This window comes from Camelus dromedarius, chromosome 19, assembly GCF_036321535.1.
Source record: "Camelus dromedarius isolate mCamDro1 chromosome 19, mCamDro1.pat, whole genome shotgun sequence".
Classification (NCBI taxonomy): domain Eukaryota; kingdom Metazoa; phylum Chordata; class Mammalia; order Artiodactyla; family Camelidae; genus Camelus; species Camelus dromedarius.
In genome coordinates this window covers 3,564,535-3,585,085 of record NC_087454.1, presented here as the reverse complement: position 1 = coordinate 3,585,085, position 20,551 = coordinate 3,564,535, and the positions used below count along the sequence as shown (strand labels likewise).

The 20,551-nt window shown below is 48.7% G+C and overlaps 1 protein-coding gene across 3 annotated transcripts in view; it reads left to right on the top strand.

Annotated features, from left to right (window-relative positions):
- The window catches only part of F13A1 (coagulation factor XIII A chain), a 125,248-nt gene that overhangs the window by 15,869 nt on the left and 88,828 nt on the right, over positions 1-20,551 (top strand). The window lies entirely within an intron of this gene.

Here is a 20,551-nt window from a genome sequence, read left to right as displayed (position 1 = left end):
TGAGAAGGAGATTTGTGTGGAAGGAATTTTGGGCGAGTGTTCTTGGGACCAGCATCCATGTGGGGGCGGAGGGAGCCATGCTGGGCAGAGGGAAGGCTTGAACTCCAATGAACAAAGGCCCCAGAGGATCGTATGGTGAGCTCTGGAGCTGGACTGGATTTTCTGAGTCTTGCGGCAAGAGCGCGGGCTCTTCTGCTCCAGCACTGACTGGTCCTTGGCTACAGGCTGTCCCCAAGGAGGCGGTCATCAGTGTAGCTGGGTCTCTGTGGTTGAGGGCAAACCCCTGAGAGCAGCTGAGTGAGAGCTTTGAGCTGCCAGTGCTCCCAGCCTCAGGGCGGAGGATGCCTCCATCCTGAACAGGAAGACCACAGCATCCACTACAGTGAGCATTTGAAGTCTTCTCTTTTTTGCAAAAGACATAGTACTACTTTTGTTCCTTCCGTAAAAAAGGTGGGGGTGGGGCATAGCAAATTTGCCTTTGGGATAAAAATCTACATATTTAAAAAAAAAGTGTCTCATACAACTCAATATAAAAAACAAACAAACCAACAATTCAATCAAAAATGGGCAGAAGACTTGAGTAGACATTTTTCCAAAGAAGACATTACTGATGGCTAAAAGGCCCATGAAACATGCTCAACACTGCTCATCATTAGAGAAATGCAAACCAAAACCGCAGTGAGGTGTTCCCTCACACCTGTTAGGACGGCCAGCAGTGTGCTGTACACAAGAAATCAACACAACAGTGTAAATCAATTATACTTCAGTTTTGAAAAACTGCAAGTAACAAATGCTGGAGAGGATATGGAGAAAAGGGAATCCTCATACACTGTTGGTGGGAGTGGAAACTGGGGCAGCCATTATGGAAAATAGCATGGAGATTTCTTTAAAAAAAACTTAAAAATAGAACTACCTCATGATCCAGCAATTCTACTCCTGAGTATATATCCAGAAAAAACCCCAAAACATTAATTTGAGAAGATATATACAACAAGGCTCATAGCAGCTCTATTTACAACAGCCAAGACATGGAAGCAGCCCAAATGCCCATCAACAGATAATTGGATAAAGAAGATGTGAAACACGCACACACAGACACACACACAGACACACACACACACAGACACACACACACATAGACACACATACACACACACACAGACGCACATACACACACACACACAGAGACACACACATACACAGACACACACACACACACATAGATACAGACACACATACACACACACACATACACAGACACACACACATAGATACAGACACACACACACATAGACACACATACACAGACACACACACAGACACACACACAGACACAGACACACAGACACACACAGACACACACACACACAGACACACACAGGCACATAAATATATAGTAGAAGATTACTCAGCCATAAAAAAAGAATGAAATACTGCTTTTTGCAGCAACATGGCTGGCCCTAGAGAATATTGTGTTTAGTGAAATAAGTCAGACAGAGAAAGACAAATGCTATATGATGTCACTTATATGTAGAATCTAAACAATAATATAAATGAGTGTATACACAAAGCAGAAATAGACTCACAGACGTGGAAACGAAAACTCCTCATCTCCAAAGGGAAGGGGGAAGGTGGGGGAGACAAACTAGGAATTAACAGATACAAACTACTATAGATAATACAGGTAGGCAACAAGGATTTAGTGTACAGCACATGGAATTATACCCATTATCTTGTAATAATCTATAATGGAATATGATCTGCAAAAATATTGAGTCAAATATTGAATCACACCTGAAACTAACACAGTATCATAAATCAACTCCAATTTTTTAAAAAATGTAATTGCTGTTAAGAAATAAGTATCGAATGTGAACTGGAAATGAAATTCAGGGCAAGGGTTTGTATAGGCAGGGTGCACCTCAATTTCCAGAAACCTAGAATGTGGGAGCAGTGATTTAAAAGGCAGAAAAGAGAACACTTTGTAAAAACTAAAGGACACGTAGGGGTCTTTTCAAATGTTTATTTTAAGATGTTTATAATATAATGAGATTTATCAACAAAGATCAATCTCTGCACTACTTTAAAAGAACATAACTATTGCGTTGAGCGACCTATTGTATTAAAAAACACAGAGAAAATAACCACACTTAATTGCTTCCAGTTTGCACCCAGTGCTTTGTCATCGCGCCTTTGTCTCTCCCTGTGGCTTTATAAGATGAGCTGGGACGTCTTAATATGCTGGAGTTTCCTTTTATTGCTGTCCTCAGAACCCAGGGTCATGGGATTTATTCACAAGTGATTCTGCCTTCAAATCAAATTTCTTTCTTTCTAAATATTTAAGCACATAGCCTCGCTTGGGTAGTCCCGGATTTAACCCTTTGCGGGCTGGGCTCTCCACAGAGAAGGTGAGCAGGGATCGACCTCCTTCCCCGGCCGGGGCTTCACCAGTCCGACAGCTGCGCTGGTTGGATGCTGGCGGGGCTCAGTCTTCTCTGTGGGTTAGGTGGGAGGTGTTAATGATTTTGAGGAGGTGGGTGTGGCTGGAAGTGTGGCTGGTAGACTGCAGGGCCTTTTCTCTCTTCCCACCCCAGCCTGCAGCCGTGACAAATCACGGAAGGTGTGGGGCAGGGCGTTAATTACAGGTTTCGTTAGCCTGGAGCTGGAGCTGTGAAAACCCGGGAACAGCTTGTGGTGTTAATTTGCTGTTACTTTAGCACGAGACCCCTGCTTGTTTGATGCTTCTTTGAGGCAGAGTCATCCCGAGGAAAGAATTCTCAGCCATATTCCTTACCAGCTCTCCCTCCTCCAAACAGCAGATGGTACCCTCCCCAGTGAGCCCCCCAGAGTGGCTGCAGGGGCCTCGGGCAAGTGTCTCTCTCCCTGGAGTCCCGGCGCAGGAGCCCAGGGAACGCGGAGGCCAGCACCTCAGACATCCTCTTGACCTTTTCCTCGGTCCCTGGGTGGTACCCACAACAGCTGCAGGCTTTATATTTCTGGGTAAGACAGAAAACAGAGGGGAAGGATGGTGCCGGCAAAGCCTCCCCCTCTTATCAGAAGAGCAGAGCTTTCCCAGTGCCCCCAGCGAGCTATTTCTGTCTCATTTACCACCCTTACCTGTAGGGGGAGCTGTGACAGTGTTTCATTTTCCTGGACTCTTCAGAGGACAAAGAAGAGCTGTGCATGGATGCTGGTGGACACCCAGCGGTGTGTGCCAGAAGCCCCCTCCAGCTGGGCAAACCCTGTGGTCTAGAAGTGCAGCCTTTACAGAGCACAGTGGGGTCGGTCACTCACTGGCACGGTCATCGCGTGCCCAAGCATTTATAGGAACATATCAATTGCACATATTCTGCATTGTTGGCCCCATTAAAACACTGAAGTATCCCTAACACGTCAATATTTCTTTTCCACTCATGTCTTGAGTATGGAAGTACCGCCTGCGTGTCTACAGCCAGCCGGAGTCTCAGGCTGTGGTGTGTGTTCAGGCTGGGAGTGACAGGAAGGGTTCTTATACAGGGGGTTCAAGGCTGGAGAGAAGGGGCTCAGAGGAGAGACGGTGAGAGCCTGGGTTCGGGCAGTCGTTGTAGAGATGGAGAGGAAAGGTGGCATCTGAGAAATATTTAGGAGACAGAAGTCTACAGGACTTGTGGCTGCTACTCCGCACGTGGAGGGAGGGAGGCGGGAGTCAGATGCTGGCTTGTGTGCCGCTGCCGACAGCACTTCCAGATGAGACAAAGCGAGGAGGGAATTCAGGACAGAAAGGCTGATGGTGGGAGGCGATACTGGTGGCGGTGGCTCCCACTGATGCCTCGCTCACTGGCGCGGGGGACTGAGCAGGGGCGCTGCACGGCTGCCCATTCAAGTCCCCACTCACCCCTCCGCGCGCTGGACTATGGGCATCTCCGTCTTCCAGATGAGACGGGCTTGGAGTGGTTAAGTGACTTGCAGTAGAGGCAGAAATGAGGTTCTTCTTGAGTCGGCTGAGTCTGACGTGCTAGAGGGACTTCCAGGTAAATCCGTCCGATAGATGGCCCCACACATGGATCTGAAGCTTAGGGAAGAGGTTTGGGTCAGATACCTGGAAATTTGGGTATTATACACATGTTAGGTGGGTAAGATCATTCCAAAAAGAAAAAAAGGAAATCAAGTGAGAAGTGGACTGAGGCTCCCATCCTGGGGAAAAACAACTTTTAAGGAGTCAGTCCAGGAGCTGAAGGAGACAAAGACCACATGGTCAGGTAAGAAGAAGGGACATCAGGGAAGTGCAGTGTCACTAAATCCAAGAGAACTGGATGTTTAAAGAAGAAGGTGTTTAATCTTTTGGGAGGAGAAGCTACGACAATTTAGAGTCTCTAGAGAAGAATGTGGGTGAGAGGTGGGGTATTTTTGTCTTGGTGTCTGTTTTAGGGTTGGAGGTACTTCAGCTTGTAAGGAGGCAGAGGGAAAGGGGAGCCGGCAGAGGAAGACTCCTGAAGACTCAGGAGAGTGCTACAGGAAGTGGAAGTAGAGCTTGAAGTGACATCGATGCGGGGTTGACGCGGCAGAAGGATCCCTCGTCTTCTGAGGATGTTGGGAACGAGGTCTGGGGAGGGTTCACGTGGTAGGTAGAGAGACACAAACTGATTACCATGCCTGATGACCTGAGCAGGTGCTGCAGGCGCTTAGGGACGCAAAGAACCATTTCTTATATCTGAGAGCATCACCCAAATCCTTTAAGACCAGGTGTCTTCGTGGATTTTTGGTTCAGAAAGTCCAGGTAAAATCACCACCCGTGACTGTCACAGACGTGGCACAATTTCTCTGCTGAGAAATCTCTTGGCCCAAATCATACAGCTGGTAAGACGCAGAGAAATATTTCCTAGCTTCTTTCCACTATTTCCTGCTGCGTTCTGATGCAAACGGGCTACGTGTTTCATCATTTGGAAGCGATGTTGATGCAGGAAGTCATTTCCAGTTTTTGCTGCTGTGTGTTTCTACGCCGACGAGCAGCCTCTGTGAAAGTGACTGATACTGGCATCTGAGAATCTAGGTCAGTGTTGCCCAGAGAGTGCTCTCCATGAATACCTGTCATGTGAGATGTTCCTTGGAAAGAAGTTCCGTGGTCAAACACATTTGGGTCGTGCTGCGTTCCGTGCCTCTTCTTGGAGAGTTCCAGCGCGCGTTAGTGTATCGAAGACTCTGAGGAGGGACAAAGTCAAAAAAGAAACTTCTTCAGCCTAACATTTCCCAAAATTGTTTTACTGTAAACACTGCTCTACTATGTTATTATTTTTATGATATCTTTTAGTAAAATGCAGGACTCACTCTAGGAAATGCCAAACTACAGTTGCGAATTACCTTTATCCTGCAGAACGCTGAAGAAAGGTAGATGATAGAATCTGAGGGGATTTGTAGTCAATGTGCTGTGGTAACTTAACATAATATCTATGTTTTTTTTCTTTTTGACACTTCAGTTGTTGTGCCTGCGTTAGAATAGCTATCAATTTGGCATTCGTGTTCAGTAACTTCTCTTTTCAGAAATGATGCCTTTCCTTTTTTATATTTAGATATTTACTTTCCAGATTTTTCTTTGGCTTCTTTTACCTTGAAACCAGTTTAATTTTCCTTTCGAATGTGCTTATTGGGCGGTTATTGATAACTCTGCACGTACAAAGCACTGCAGTGGGATTACAGTGGGAAGCTATGCTCATCCTTTGCCCTTAGAGAATCCAGACAGGACAGGCTGAATGCTGGAGGTTGAGGTCCATGCCAGCCTCTTGGGCAAAATGCCTGCAAAGCACCTTGGAGAGAGAGAGATCGACCATGCGGCCAGTCAGAGGAGCCCCCCGGGAAGTGCTGTTTGATCCGGGTTTCAAAGGATGCATAGGAGTTGACCCAGTGGAACGGAACACGTATATATTCCAGGGGGAAAAAAAGGAAGGTCAGTGGAGAAAGATGACTTGAAAGAGTACTAACAATCTTGGACACCTGGATAAGAAGCTGAGATGTTAAGAATAACATCTGTGGAAGCCTCTATGGAAGCGTTTTAAGCAGAGCGTTAAAAAGATGCAGGTTTTTACTTCTGCGATTACCGTGGCAGAGAGTGGAAGACAAACCGGAGGGCTGAGGGTACTGTCAGGGGCGTAGGTGCGAGGCGGGGGGGGGGGGGGGGTCCTTACTCACAGGGCGACGAGGTCAGCGCGCAGCGCTTCGCTCTGGCTGGTGGCTCCTCCCGTAAAGCTGGTGTGTCCTGTTTGGTTTGCACAGTCAAGCAAGATGCGCCTGCGGTGAAGTAGCGCGCTGTGGTCTGAGGGCTCAGTGTGCCCCAGTGACTGGCCCTGGGGAGTCATTTCAGGGATGACGGTCATTTGATACAAGGGCTGGGAGGCAGCACGGTGGAGGGGACGGTCAGGGGGAAGGCCTGGAGTCGGGCAGCCCCCGGTCAGACCTAGTTCCACTGCTTAGTTCCACGGACTCACTCAGCCCCCCGGTACTGTCCCCTCACCCGAAGACAGGGGCTACAGAACTTCAAACAGTCGTTCATGGAGTGCAGGGGACAACGCATGAAGGCACCTTTTCATTCCCACAACAGAACTGGGAAGCAGGAGGGTAGGGGTAAACCTCATTGAAAATCTGGAAACCAGCGTTCACAGGGCATGAGTGCTTTACCCAGGCTCGTGCAGGGGGTGTGGGGGTGGCCCCGTGACCCCCACTTCCCCACAGACCATCAGAGTCTCAGCCCAGTGGCCTGTCCACCTTGGGCTCTAAAAGAGGACAGATACGCTGTCAAGCACCCAGCTTGCAAGGAAAGAGAAAATCAATCCTGGTTATGTCATTAGGGGGGTTGACCTCCCTGACTGTCCACCTGCAAGTGTGGACTTTGCTGAGGCACCAGCCTGGCCTGACTCTCCCAGCGGCTCCCCAGGGGTCGAGTTCTCCGTTACCAAGTGTGCCCCCTGAACTGCCCCACCCCATCCTGGGTCCTGGGGGAGGGCGATGAGAGACGGGGTTCCCACCCACCTCCTTCAGGGTGAACCCTTAGCAATCTCAGCACCGGTGGCGCTGGGAGAGGTTCTCCAATGGGTTGTTACTAAATAAGACTGTCAAAAAGGCCAAGAGGAGGCCTCTGCTCTGTCTCTTCTCTCCTGGGAGCAAAGAAAAGATAACAGTCGCTAAACCTCCAAACAAACAGCCCCAGTGTCTGCAGCATCCCTGCTGACAGCTTAATTGGTCCAATAGGCACCCTGACAAACCGCAGACCACGTTCTGCCCAGAACCATCTGCCCACAGTCCTAGCCGAAGTGGCAGAGGCTGTTTGGTCTCAAAGTAGGAGGGCTCACTACCCATATTCTAGCGCCAGAGACCTGCAGGGAGCCCCCTCGGTCCTGCGGGGGGACCACGTCCCATCCCACACAGCTGGAGTTTCTCAGTGGAGCTTAGTGTCCTGAGCGTCACAGAGCTGCCGGCGTGGCTCGCCACGTTCAGTGTTCTCCACGGAGCACTTGGGAAGGACCATGGATCCTGGAGTGAGAATTCTTGCACGGATGCCCGACTTCCCCCCTCCATCCTCCCTCTCTCTTCTATTCCCCTGATTTGCCTTCACCCTCTCTCCCCTCTCCCTTCTGTCTCCATACTTGTGTCTTATACTGACTTTCATTTATGGGAATTCATAACCTTGGCTAATTAGCACGCACACAGTTGAAACTCTGCTCCACCAGAACTCATGATCTGAACTCAGGGAGTACACGGTGTGGGCATCCTTTGGCCCTTTCGCATCAGTCCTGAGAAATGCCTGCAGTAGGTGAAGTCAGGGGTAACAAAAGAGGGTGAAAACAACATTTAATGAAAACTAATGTGCCCACCGCTGTACCTTGCTCTCAAGTCTCCAGTCTGTGAAGAGAGAGACCACAAACGAATGGAATTAAAACCCACCGAAGAAAGGATGGGAGTGGAGTAATTATTCATAATCTGTGCCCTCGCGTCACCCCGCGAGCCTGGTGTGAGAATAACACCAGGGAATAACCGGCAAGCTCTCGGAACGCCTTAGCGATGTTTGCTTGCTAGTAAGGTGGCCCAGTTACCAGCCTTATTTTGAATATTGCAACTGTATAGAAAAGCTACATCTTTGTAGTGTTCCTTAAAGAAGCAGAGCCTCCATAAGGCATCACTCTAACAGCAGCCAGCGCCAGACAGGCATTCGATGCCATGAGGCAAGCCGGACACAGCTGGGTCTCTCTTTGCGCTTCCTTTTTGACTTTTCTTTCTTCTCGTTATCTCAGTCCTTCTGACCTTTTCTACCCTTTCCTATAATTTCTCTTATTTCCATTTCTGTCTCTCCTTTTCTCTCTTTTGTTGTTCTGTCTTTTCTCTCTCTTGTACAGACATGCACACCGTCCTGTGGATGAGTGTTTTGGTTATTTCCCCATCAGTCACAGTCAGGAGAGCGAGAGGAGGCACCCTCAGGAGATGGGGCTAGCGATTTTTGTATCTGTTCAGAGGCGTTTCTTCAGCCTTCAGGAAGCTGGGTTGGATGCCTTAAAAGCACCGGCCCAACTCTGGCTAAAGCCTGGCTTAGCCTTTTGGAGGTTCCGTTGCCCTGTTGTTGGAGGTTCTTCAAGGAGTCTTGACGTGGTTTCTTCAGTTTCCCCGTCCACCTCCTTCCCGTTTCTGCCGAAGGGCCTCCCCACCATCTCATCTCACGCCCAGTCCGGTGAATTTCTGATGCAGAAGCCTCTGCTGGGTCTTACACTGTGTGGGGTGCCATGGGGGACGTAAGACGCTATTCCTGTCTTTAAAGAGCTTAATATAGTTGGAGTGAGAAGACTTCCATCAACAATTGATGAAGACAACATACCGCGTATAATCAAGGGCTGGGCTGGCGCAGCCGTCTACCGGAAATGTAGAACACAGCAGGCAGGCGCTGCTCTGGGCGGTCAGGAGGGACCTCGGCTACAGTTAAAAGGGAAGGTCTTGGGACAAGGCAAGTAGGTCTTGAGAGGATCTTAAGGAATTGGGAGTGCCACAGGAGGGATCGGGAACGTGTGCCCTGCAGGCTGGGAGGAAGGCGCTCCTGGAAGTCCTATAGCTTCCTGTCCTGCTGAGGTACACATAGTTCTAATGAAAAAGGAACCCTTAGTGGAATCAACTCTCACACTTCTATTTGGGGGTGGGGCACGGCTCACTCTTCAGACTCTGGGAGCTTTGTGGAACTTGCGGTGATATGGGGGACCCACTCTGGCCCATAAGGGATGTACCCACCTTATGGAGCCAGTCCCCAGTGACTGTTTGCTTAGCAAATCTTGGCACTAACTAGAAGTCCGAGCTCAAGTTTCCTGCTTAGTGGAGGTGAGCTGTGGCATCTGGAGTCTCCACACAGCAGAATCATCATCCTTCCTGAAGAATCCATTTCGTCATGTCAGATTGACACAGGAACCCTGAAAAGCTATCTTTTGTCAAAGATCAGAATCTCATTAACATGATCAAATGCAATTAAGTCACCATTAGTTTTCAAGAACAGTTGAAAGGGGGCTCAGTAAATGGTGTGGGTCTGTTTGCACGTGGGAGATCAAGAGAGACTTGAGTGATATCCACCCCATTCACTTATTCACCAAATGTGCCCGTGGGGAGAAGAGACAGAAGAGATCTGTTGTCCCTGCCTTCTTGCTCATCTGGAGATGATCAGATTCGCACACTTTGAACTGTGAAACCAAATATACTTTAAAAATACAGGCTTTGGGGGAGAAATGTGTGGACTGTTAATAAGCTGAACTATAATAAAAACAAATTTTCAGTCTCATTCACTCATTCTCACATTATGTTCTCCAACTGTCTTTAATAAATATCTGATTGCCATCTGCCAAGTTTATATCCAGGTAGAGAGGCAGCTCTCCATGTGGGGAGACGTGACAGGCAATCCGCAGCAGCGTGCTGGATGCCCCCACTGCAGGTACTCCTCCGCGTTAGTACGGAACAGCTGAAGCCCCCCTAACAGCGTGGAAATGCTCCGTGAGAGTAGCTGATGCCGTCCAGCTGACCCGTTTGTAAACTTGCACACATTGGCTTTGCAAAATAACTCTCTGACCCTCTGCAGAGAGCAGTGTCCCAAGGAAATGAGATAGTCCAGGAATGAGTTTTGAGAGAAAAGGTGAAGAGCCTGGGGAGTCAGGCACGGACAGAGGCAGGAGAGTAGGTACCAAGATGCCGAGGGTCGAGTTTGGATTCAAGGCAGAAACAGGGAGCTGCAGAGGAGACGTTCCCGGGAGCAACCGCCCAGCATCCAGTTAGGACTGGCTGCCCGGGAGAAATCCGCCTTTGTAAGAGTTTTACTGTGTGCTCGTTGTGAAGCAATCCACAGCTCGGCGCACTTCACAGAACGACAGAATATAAATGTTAGGGAGCTGGAAGAAATCCGAGCCATCACTTCGCCCACTTGTTTTACAGACCCGGAAACTATCCTTGCCCAACAGAGGGTTCAAGTATGCTCTCGCCCAAGTCGGCCCAGGGCCTGCTACAGCTCAGTGGGTCACCGCTAGGGTAACCCTATAGTTTAACCTCCAAACACTTTTGAGAGGGAAGGAGTGACTCAGTAGATGGGATCCTAGGAAAACAAGCATAAGCTGGGAAAGCTTGGATGAGTGACTGTCAGATCAGAGCTGAGCTAAGAGGGAGCTGCTGAAAATGTGAGGAATGTGGCAGGGGCATGGCATCTCATGATGCTGGTGACTAGAGTAAGTGTTCAAACAGTGCACAGAAATACGCTTCAAGGGAAGACATACGGAGCCACGAGCACTGGCCTGAGCGGGATGTGGTGTTGATCTGGCTCTGGGAGTGCCGCCCGGGGATGGTGAGTTCTTCCAGCGCAGGTGAGGTCGAGCAGAGATGTCTGTTCAGAATGAGTCACGGCGAGGGAGGGAGACTCAGCTAGCGTTTAGATGAGGTCACGAGGGAACTGGCCTATGATGGGATTTGCATCCTTTCAAGAAGAAGAAGCAAGACCAGCACGTGGACACACACATGGTCTGCAAGCCAGGGAGAAGGGCCTCACCACAAGCCAGACCTGCCTGCGCCCTGAGCTGGGGCCTCCCAGCTTCAGAACGTGAGAAACGAGTGTCTGGTGTGTAAGCCGCCTGGTTTGGGCGTTTTGTTTTAGCAGCCCCGGCAGGTGAAGACAGACGTCGCAGAATGAGGTTCTTTGGGCCCGGACATGTCCTGCGGTCCCGCAGCTTACAAAGCGTGCGCAGCACTTTGCGCTGTCATGTGACACGTGCGGTATTTTTTTTGGAAACCTGTCAGCGCGATGCTGTCAGCTCTTCCAACAAAGGGTCGTGCTTTCCATGTGGACGTATAATCACTAATGCTATTTCAAGCCCTGTTTCCTTGACTGGCAAAGCACAAAGACAAACTAGCTTTCCCCCTCAACCCCATAACTGGCTCCCAAAGGGACAAGCGTATTTGTGGTCCAGCATCTCAAGGTTAGGGTGACAAAAATGCTGTTAAGTTCCCTGGAAAATTAGTGCACAGGGGAGACAAGAGCCCTCAGTATTGTTAAGCAATTAATTTTACAGAGACAAAAACAGTGTTTCTATGATTAAAATGACGGAAAGGACGCAGTGGAGACAGCTAGCGTGGCATTTTCCATCAAAACCCTTTTATTTGTGCAACATATTTCTAAGTGATAGAAGATGACACACTGTCTCTATTGCTTCATTTCCATCATCTCAGGCGTTTCTAACTTTCGTATTTGTGAAACAAATTGCTTTAAACATTGTCAGAGACACTTGAGCGGAGTGTTAGCCAAATTTTAAAAATAAAGATGATTCATAAAGACAGTGCTTGTGTTTAGAACCAGCAAGATAAAATCCCAAGGGGAAAAATCCCAGTCCTGGTTATTTAGGGCGCATGTACAAAGTAATCACCTTCTGAAGTAAGAAAGAAATCTCCTTCTGCTCTCTGCCTGATTTCCCCCTGGATTTATATGGCGCAGTGAACCTGGCCTGGGGGGCCTCCATCATCCCTGCCATGGTGATTTACTAAGTGGCTGCTTGTGTACTGACTTCTCCAGCCTTGGCTCCGGCTTGCGTCCCTGAACGGGCTCTTCCTTGACACTTGGCTCCTTGCCGGTCCCGTAGTCTCTTAGAGCTGATGCTTCTTGAGGGGCGGCCACATCTCGTCCCTTGGGCAGTTAGGATGTTGCCTAGCACAGGGCCACCAGGAGGCCGTCCCCTGTAGCACATGCCTTTGAAGGACCGAAACTGGTGTTTCCAAAGACAGAAAGCTCAGAAAGCATTGCTTGTCTTAAGAAACTTAAAGATCTACATCACTGAGGGTTTAAAAAAAAAGAAAGAGGAGAACACAGACATACAGGATAATTATACAAACAGTGGCTACACGTGTTGTTCTGTTGTTTGTTGTTGAAAAAGTTCTTCAAAATTTTGAAACAAACTCCACAAAGAACTTACGTTTTTCTTCCAGAACCATTAGAGGGTTGTCAACCTGCTGTCCCACCACCACTGAATGCTTTAAGTACTTGGGTGTGTGTTTCCTGTGAGCAAAGACGCTCTCCCATACATCCACCAAAGTCAGGAAATTACAGCTGGTGCCTTATGACTGTCTAATCTTCATACCCCATTTGGGTCTCACCAGTTGTCCCAACAACGTCCTTTATAGCAAGAGGATCCAGTCCAGAGTCACACGTCACGCCTTGTGGTCATGTCCTATCTCTAGTTTTCCATTTGGAACACGTTCAGAGTCTTCCTTTGGCTTTCGTTACTTGACCCCTTTGAAGATTATAAGGCAGTAATTTCATACAAAGCCTCCCGATCTGGGTTTGTCTGCTGTTTCCTGGTGATCACAATCAGGTAATGTGTCTTTGGCAGTTGCGGCACAGAAGTGGGGCTGTGTTCTTCTCGGTGGATCCTGTCTGGTTGCACATTGAATTTTGGGTAGCTCTCTTTACTGATTGCATTAATTTTGATTATTTGATTAGGGCAGAGTTATGGGTCAACGTCTTAATCCATCCTGGTGGCTTTAACAAAATACCATAGACGAGGTGCTTATAAACAATTATTTCTTAGCAGTTCTGGAGGCCGGGGAGTCCAAAACCAAGGTGCTGACAGACCTCATGTGTGCTGAGGACCTACCTGCTGGTTCTCACTGTGTCCTCGCAAGGAGGAAAGGGCGAGGGCCCCAGCTCCAAATGGCTGTGGCCTGCGGTGAGGTGTTCACAGTGCTGTCATTCCGGTGTGTCTGCAAGCTACCGTGAGGCTGCGTTCAGCACCGTGTTCTAGCAGTGCGTGTAAGTGAAGGTTTTGTGCCCGCAATGGGGGAGCCCAGGAAGGCGGGGTGGATGCAAACACTCAGCCTGTAGCAGGTGGGATCCCCCGGAACTAGATTCTGAAATTAGCATGCGAGAGTCAATTAAGGCGCGCTCTTGGGAGTAACCTCTGTGGAAGGGAGCAGAATCGGACGGAGGGAGAGGCTTAGCTGAAGCAGTCTCAAACGTCACAGCTGACCCCATGAGGAGCCATGGGGGCCCCTGGGCTGGACCGCTGGACCCCCGTGTTGATCATCCATTGGATCTGAGCTGCCCCTGAATGAGATGTGGCCTCAGACGAGGCAGTTTTCTTCAGCTTTGGTAATTCCCAAAGAGGGCTGAGCCACCAAGGACCATTTTCTGCTGTCACTCCCAGCCACCATGGATAAATCAGCCCTTCTTGGAAGGGGCGCTGGGCAGCACATCACAGACGCCAGTGCAGTGGCACCTGTCAGGGTTCTCCACTGCAAACTTACTCTTTGCTCCCTTTGTAATTAGTAAGCAGTTTACAAAAAACTACCTTGAGACTATGAAATGGTTCTATTCATCACCAAAATCTGTATTGATAGAGTGATGGACTGACATCAATATGAACTCATGATTTCCTCTTTTAATTAAATGGGTTACTTAAACCTGTTACTATTGTAATTAATTTGATGGCCTAGATTTTGCCAGTTGGAAACTTTTCCAACTGGCCTCGGCATCCTCACTTCCTTGTTTTCTGGCACAAAAAGGTGTTTCCGGCTCATCTTGTACATTCCCTGCCCCAGCCTTGGAGTCTGCCGTGTCTCCAGGTGGCTCTGCCTCCTGTTGGTAGGAGGTCGTGTTTGCACATCGGGGTCTGAGTCCTATCCGTGCTCGTTGTTGCTTCACCTCCTTCCAGCATTTCCCAGTCTTACCTCCCTTTCTCTCACTTATCATTGCTTTTGCTTCCATGTCATGCCCATGGTGACCCTCACCCCTGACCTCTTTTCTCATCCTTGAGGTTTCTCCCAGCGCACACCCAGGGAGACTTGAGTGAGTGTGGATGGAGGGCAGGTAATAACATCACTCAGAAAATGACGTTTAATGAATCTTCACAACCTGACAACAGTGTCATTTGTGCTTGTGTTGGTTTTTTATTGCTTCCTTCCACCTAACTTCTCTCAGAGCCCATCAGCACACTCTAGGGACACCGTCATGTCAAACCCAGCATCTTCAACGGCTCTCTGACTGGCTTCCCTCCACTCTTGTCCCCCCGCAAACCATCCTCCATCCTGAAGCCAGAGTGAACTTCCTGCAGTGCAGATCTCATCAGGCACCTGAAGCTTCTCATGGCTCCGCCCCATCCTCAGCCCTTCCTGGGACACAGCCTAAACGCTTTTGCATGGCGTCAAAGCTCCCTTTGGTTCTCCCCCTGCTCAGGTCAGCTGCAGACATCTCATGGTCCCCAATGGTCCACGCTTTCCTGCTCTCTCTGCTGGGAAGGCTCCTCCCCGCCTTGTCCACCTTTAAGATGAGATCCCAGGGCCACCTGTGAGGGACCCTCTCCCACCTTGTTGCACCTTTACCTGCTTCCTCCTCTGGGTTTCCGCAGCGCCCAACGGCTGCGATGACTTGTGTTCCGGAAGCCCCCGCCACACCGTCCTCCTGGTGGCCGGTAGTCCCAGCTGAAGTCTGGCGTGCTGGGGTCAGCTTTGTTGGAGGAGACCCACAGTCGTACTTCACAGATGAAGGGGTTATCTTATCTCCGCGTAGTTGGCGTTTCCCCGGGGTTTTACCTCACGCCCTTCTCTCCCTCTCGCGCTGCTGGCGCCCCCACCCCCACCCCCGGGCCAGGCCCGAGTCCCCTCCCGTCCAGACTGCAGCCTGGGCGGCGCTGTGAGGTGCGCCCTCCTCACGCCGGGGCCTCGGCAGGCGCAGCCTCGTGACTTCCCGAGCCCCTCGGCGAGCCTCGCCCAGCGCTGGTTTCATAGACGTTTCACAGAATTACAGCTTGCTCCAAGAAATATTTTAAGAGACTTCGGAAGGATTGAAAGTGAAATAAAGTTAACATAGGCAAGACACCTTGAAGATACATTATATTCAATTTACCAAACGTTTATGCAGCCTAGTCTGTTCCAAGGCGGCGCAAGCCACCGGATACACGAAGTCAAACAAAGCCCAGCCCCTGTCCTCAAGGACCTCCCCTCCTTCTCTAGTTTGAGGGAGTCACAGAATAAATGTGAAGCTTTCTTCCTTTAGGAAACATGCGAATACGTATCGATTGATAAATTGTACGTATATGTACACGTCTAGGTACATAGATACATCCCCCCGACAAGGTATGAAACAGCCAGCGTAGGTTCTGGAGCTCTTTGATGAAATGATTTGCTTTTGAACGTTTATGTTTCTCTCCTCTTGTCATCATTGTTTCTCTTTTGGTGGTGGTGGGCTTGGTTTTTTATAGCTGGTAACCTGGTGTTTCTAAAAGTTATTCAGGGACGTACTCCACCCTGGTCCCCGTGCACCCCCATTCCACCCCGAGACTGTTAAAACAAGCTTTGCTTCCCTTTACAAGGCTCCTGTATCCACGCCTCCAGCTCTGCCAAATGCATCACGCTGTCCCAGGAACGCTTCCAGGGCCTGTGTGGAAATAGATTGAATATTTTGAACATGAAAGCTGCGTCTTGAGAAAAACCAAAGGGTCAAATGGAAAAATGAATTAACATCATGCAATTTACCTTCCCAGCTGGAGACATGGTATATTTTCATGAGTTCCTTAGAGACGATCCTCTTATAAGAATTTACTGTTAAAGAAAGTCTGCAGGTAGGTGGTGTCAGAGCTCAGCTTTAAATGTATTTATCCGTGAATGGAAGATACTCCTTAAAGGAAAAAGTCTCCAGTTAGAAATTTTTATGTCTTGTGAAGGGTGCTTGCAGTTGACAGCTGGTTGCTACAGGCATCTCAGGGCTTCTAAAAAGTCTGTGTGATGTTCTTAATGGGACTCAGTGTCTGCAAAAAGCTCAGTGCAGTCCTTGGACATTCACAGGGCACCTGCTCGGTTTAAGGCATTGAGACAGCCTGTGAGGCCATAAAGACGATAAAACAGTATCTTTCATTCTTAATAAGAAAAATAGGTATCTAAGTCACTAAGAAGGCAAAGCTTTCTTTGGGGTTTCCAGGTAATTAAGACTCTCACGACCAGCAGTGCTAAGCACAGCACAGGTGACGCACAGACGACAAGCACTTGCCTTACAGCCGACGTGTCCGAGAGATGAAAAATAGGGGCGTCCTGAGGTCCACGTTTGTTCACTCCAGAGCACCAGGGGGAGGTGACTGACAGGCGCCGCCTCCTCCTCTGTGCTGTGCTCTCCAAGGTTCTAGGTACGAGCCAGGTGAGGTCGGCATGATTCTATTAGCAACGGTTTTCAACGACACCAACCACACCGTATGCTAATTAGTGGCCTGCCTGGACTTCCTGGGAACCTAATCACCACAGAGCACATTGCGTTTTTAATTTAAAAAAAAAATTCTCCAAGCCATCAACTTACTAGAACATGAATTTTTTAAATGTAACACATTCCTCTGCGGGGTAAGACCTATGCAGGGCTTTGCATGCAGTGGGTTCTTAGGTCCGTAAAATGAATGATTGAGAGCAAATTGTCCCCAGGCCATGTCGGGCTGAGTGTAAACTGGAGGTAGGTTTCTCTTGCCCACCACGGGAATGGCATAAATAGGAAGAAGCCACGCAAAAACTCAGGCCCACTGGGGCAAGGTTGGTAAAGAATAAAATCTTAAAGGAATTAAATATTTTCATCCCCTTCCTCCTGGTTCTGAGCGGTGAGGGGCTAAGGCAGGTGCTCCCCTCGGTCCTCACAACTATATGTGTAAGGAGAGCGTGAGTTTAAAGATGGCGGGGGGCGTTTGAATATAGGTGTATGGTCTAAGCGAATTTTGCCTTACAAATTGTATTTGTGTGGCCTCAAAAAATAATTTACAGATGAAAATGGACATTTAAACTAGGAGCATCTGTTAATTTCTACATCACTTGGGAAGATAGCTCCAATTTTAGTTAAGTGTGAAAGAATGCAATTGGTAATGATGTTTTTTTTCGTGGTTAGTAGTCCAATTTCAAAGGCTACATTATTAAAAACAAAATGAGAATCCTTTCTGGGATATTATATTTCCTGCTTCTATTTTTCTTGCTTGGGCTTTTTTTAAACTCAAAATTACACAATTTGGGAGGAAAAAATAAAACAAAACATGTATGCAGGCATTATTCACTTTCAGCCAACGTGTGCATGGTGGTCACCTGCGGAGGGCCGAGTTCCACACCCAGATTTGGCCGAGGACAGCTGTTGGGCGGTCGTGGAAGTTGATGGATGGTCATTCTGGAATGTAGGCTGATTGTGGTCTCTTAAACACGCTACCTCCTGGAGGTGAGAGGGCCATTTAGCGGGATGAAATACTACTCTGTCACAGCTTCCTCACTCACAATTCAATCATGGAAAATTCTTGCCCAGCGCTGTCATTGGAATCATTACATTCAGAATTAAACATGGTGTAACAGAGCAGCCGACAAGACCCCGAGGTGCTATTGACAGGTCAGGTCTCACATTAATAATCAGCTTTTCCAAACAGTGCATATGAAAAGGCCTGTAAATCTGGGTTCTCTTTTCTCCCTCTGCAGTCAGTGTCATCACTGCCTGCTCTGATTCGCTGGTCTGGGGCCACACAGCCTGGCCGTGTCAGCAGTGATGCCCCCCCCCCCCATTTCCCTCCTCCCTGCAGTCACTGACATCACCTTAGAAACCTTCCCAACTTGGAGCCATTGTAGCCCTGAGACCCTCTTTGGAAGCCCCTCTCTACCAGGTTCTCTTTCTCACCATCAGTTATTAAGCCCTTGGATTCATCCTTCTTTCCCGCACATCTCCTACCCCTCACCACGCATCCCCTAACTGTCCCTTTGGCAGATATGCCCTCAGAGCGTCCAGCTTCGTTCTTCTCTTGGCATCCTTCATCTTTGTGATCCCTCCAGCATCCTCCGGCCACCATCTCTATGGAGACAGCATGATGCAGAGCCAGGAGAGCGGGCTTCCCAGGGCAGAGGTCGTGGTCTGTGTCCCATCTCTGCCTCTGCCCAGTTACACGGCTGTCTTGCGTGTGACAACCTCACAGAACCTCAGTTTCCTGTCTGTAAAAATTCCCTCGCAGCGACCCCAGGAAACAAACCTTCGCTCCTGTCACTTTATTTCCATCTCTGTCCGTATGAACTGTCTTGGCAACTCTAAACAACTTTTACAGCAATAAAACGGAACGCTTTAGCTGCGTCTACTGAAATCAATACAAAGTTACAACCAGCGTCCTCTGTCTTCAGCATCCTCTGAGACTGCGAGGAACTTAACGAAGAGGCTTTAAGGAAGCTAAACATTGACCTAATAGCGACACAGATGTTTGTTACTAGCTTACTAACATATTTCTCTTTGAAGGAAAAACTAGGTGATGGTATTTTCAAGTCTTAGACACTGAGGTTCTGTAATAAATCACCCCTTCAATAAATAAAATGTGAAATTCTCTAAGGCAGAAGTTGGCAAACTTTTACTGTAATGGCCAAATAGTAAATATTTCAGGCGCTGCAGACCTGCTGTTCTCTGCCACAGCCCCTCGCCTCTGCTGCAGTAGCGCAGTCAGGCCCAGATGCGTGTGTTCTAATAAAACTTTATTTACAAGCTACATTTGGCCCAAAGTGTGCCAGCTTCTACTCTAAGGCATGAATGGAGATAACAGTGACCAGTGATTCAGAAAATCAGATGTGACTTAGGTGATTCTTCTAGGGTAATTCTGGAATTACTACGGCTTTGGGGTGAATGAGGAATGCCATCACTTTCTCGTGTGGGGCTGGGGGTGGGGTGGGCAGCGCAGAGCTGAGGTGGCACAAGGTTCCTGGAAGGGAACTTGGGTCGTGTAGGCTGGCTGTCGGCGAACCCATCCTGGCTTCCCGTCGGCGAACCCATCCTGGCTTCCCACTCCTGGAGCAGAGAAAGGACTGCTTAGAGGAATCAGGAAGCCTGAGAAAATGAGGAATAGCAATAAGGGTAACTTGCATTTACTGAGCCGCCTTCTTCATCACTGCCTACTGCGCATTGTATCCCCATTTGACAGAGTACGTGAAGTTGCAGTGGAGAGAGGGTGTGCCCTTTGCCAGGATCACACAGTAAGTGTCAGAGCCATCTGAGTGCTTTCCCCTGGGGCGCGACACCTCCCTCCACAAACGTAGCCAGCTTTCCCTGGGACTCCCACCTTTGTGCGGGTTTAGAACCAGAGAGAAGGAAAAATCACTCTTCTCCCTTCTGGCTTTGCATCCAAGCAACTGTTAGTTTAAAACACAAACAATAACTGTCTCCTGACTTAACTCCTACTGTGTGCCGTGCATACAGCCTTCATTCTATTATAAAATCTATTTTCTACCAGTTTCCAGAACTGCAAAGGGACAAGGAAATGGAACTCCCGACAATGAAGGAATCTGCCCAGGGGAGCCCCACAAGTTAACTGCGTGGTCAGAATTGCACCGCGGTTCTCACCAGCGCCGTAGCGTTTTCCGCACCTACGACTGCCGTACAGTCGAGAGGTTAAGCTCCCAGGCTCTAGAGCCAGACTGCCTGGGTTCAGATCTCAGCCCCACTGCTTACTAGTTGCGTCACCCTGGACAAGCTGCTTAATGACCCCGTGCCTCAGTTTCCCGATTTGTCAAATTAGGGTGATGATGGCAATTTCCCTCTCACAGTTTGTTACGAGGGTTAAAGCAGGAACAGGCTCATCAGGGTCAGCACAGGCTGGGCTCTGTCCGTGGACCATGAGCTCTGTGGGCAAGGAGGCTGCTTTGCTTGCTGTGGTGTCTCTAGCACTGAGAATGATGCCCAGCACACAACAGACAATATTGTTGCACGAAGGGAAAGCGTCAAACAAACCAGCCTCTAGAATGAGCCGTGACCGGGTTCAAAGCCAGCATGAATAAACATGGCTTTCCCTTTTGTTTCCTTTTTTGGGCATAACTTGAATTTGCTAGGTAAAATTGGAGTTCTTGAAATCAAACCTTGACGTGTAGCCATGGAAACCAGTGATTGTCTTAGTAATTTGATGCTCCCAGGGATGGTGGATGTTAGCACAGACGTGGAGCTGAGGTTCCTAGCACGGAGCTTCAGACACACCCTCCTAATGCCTTGCTTAAAGGAGCTTGCTTATGTAATTCATTTTAAAATTCCTTTCATCCTTTTTAAAAACTCTAATGCTGTCATTAC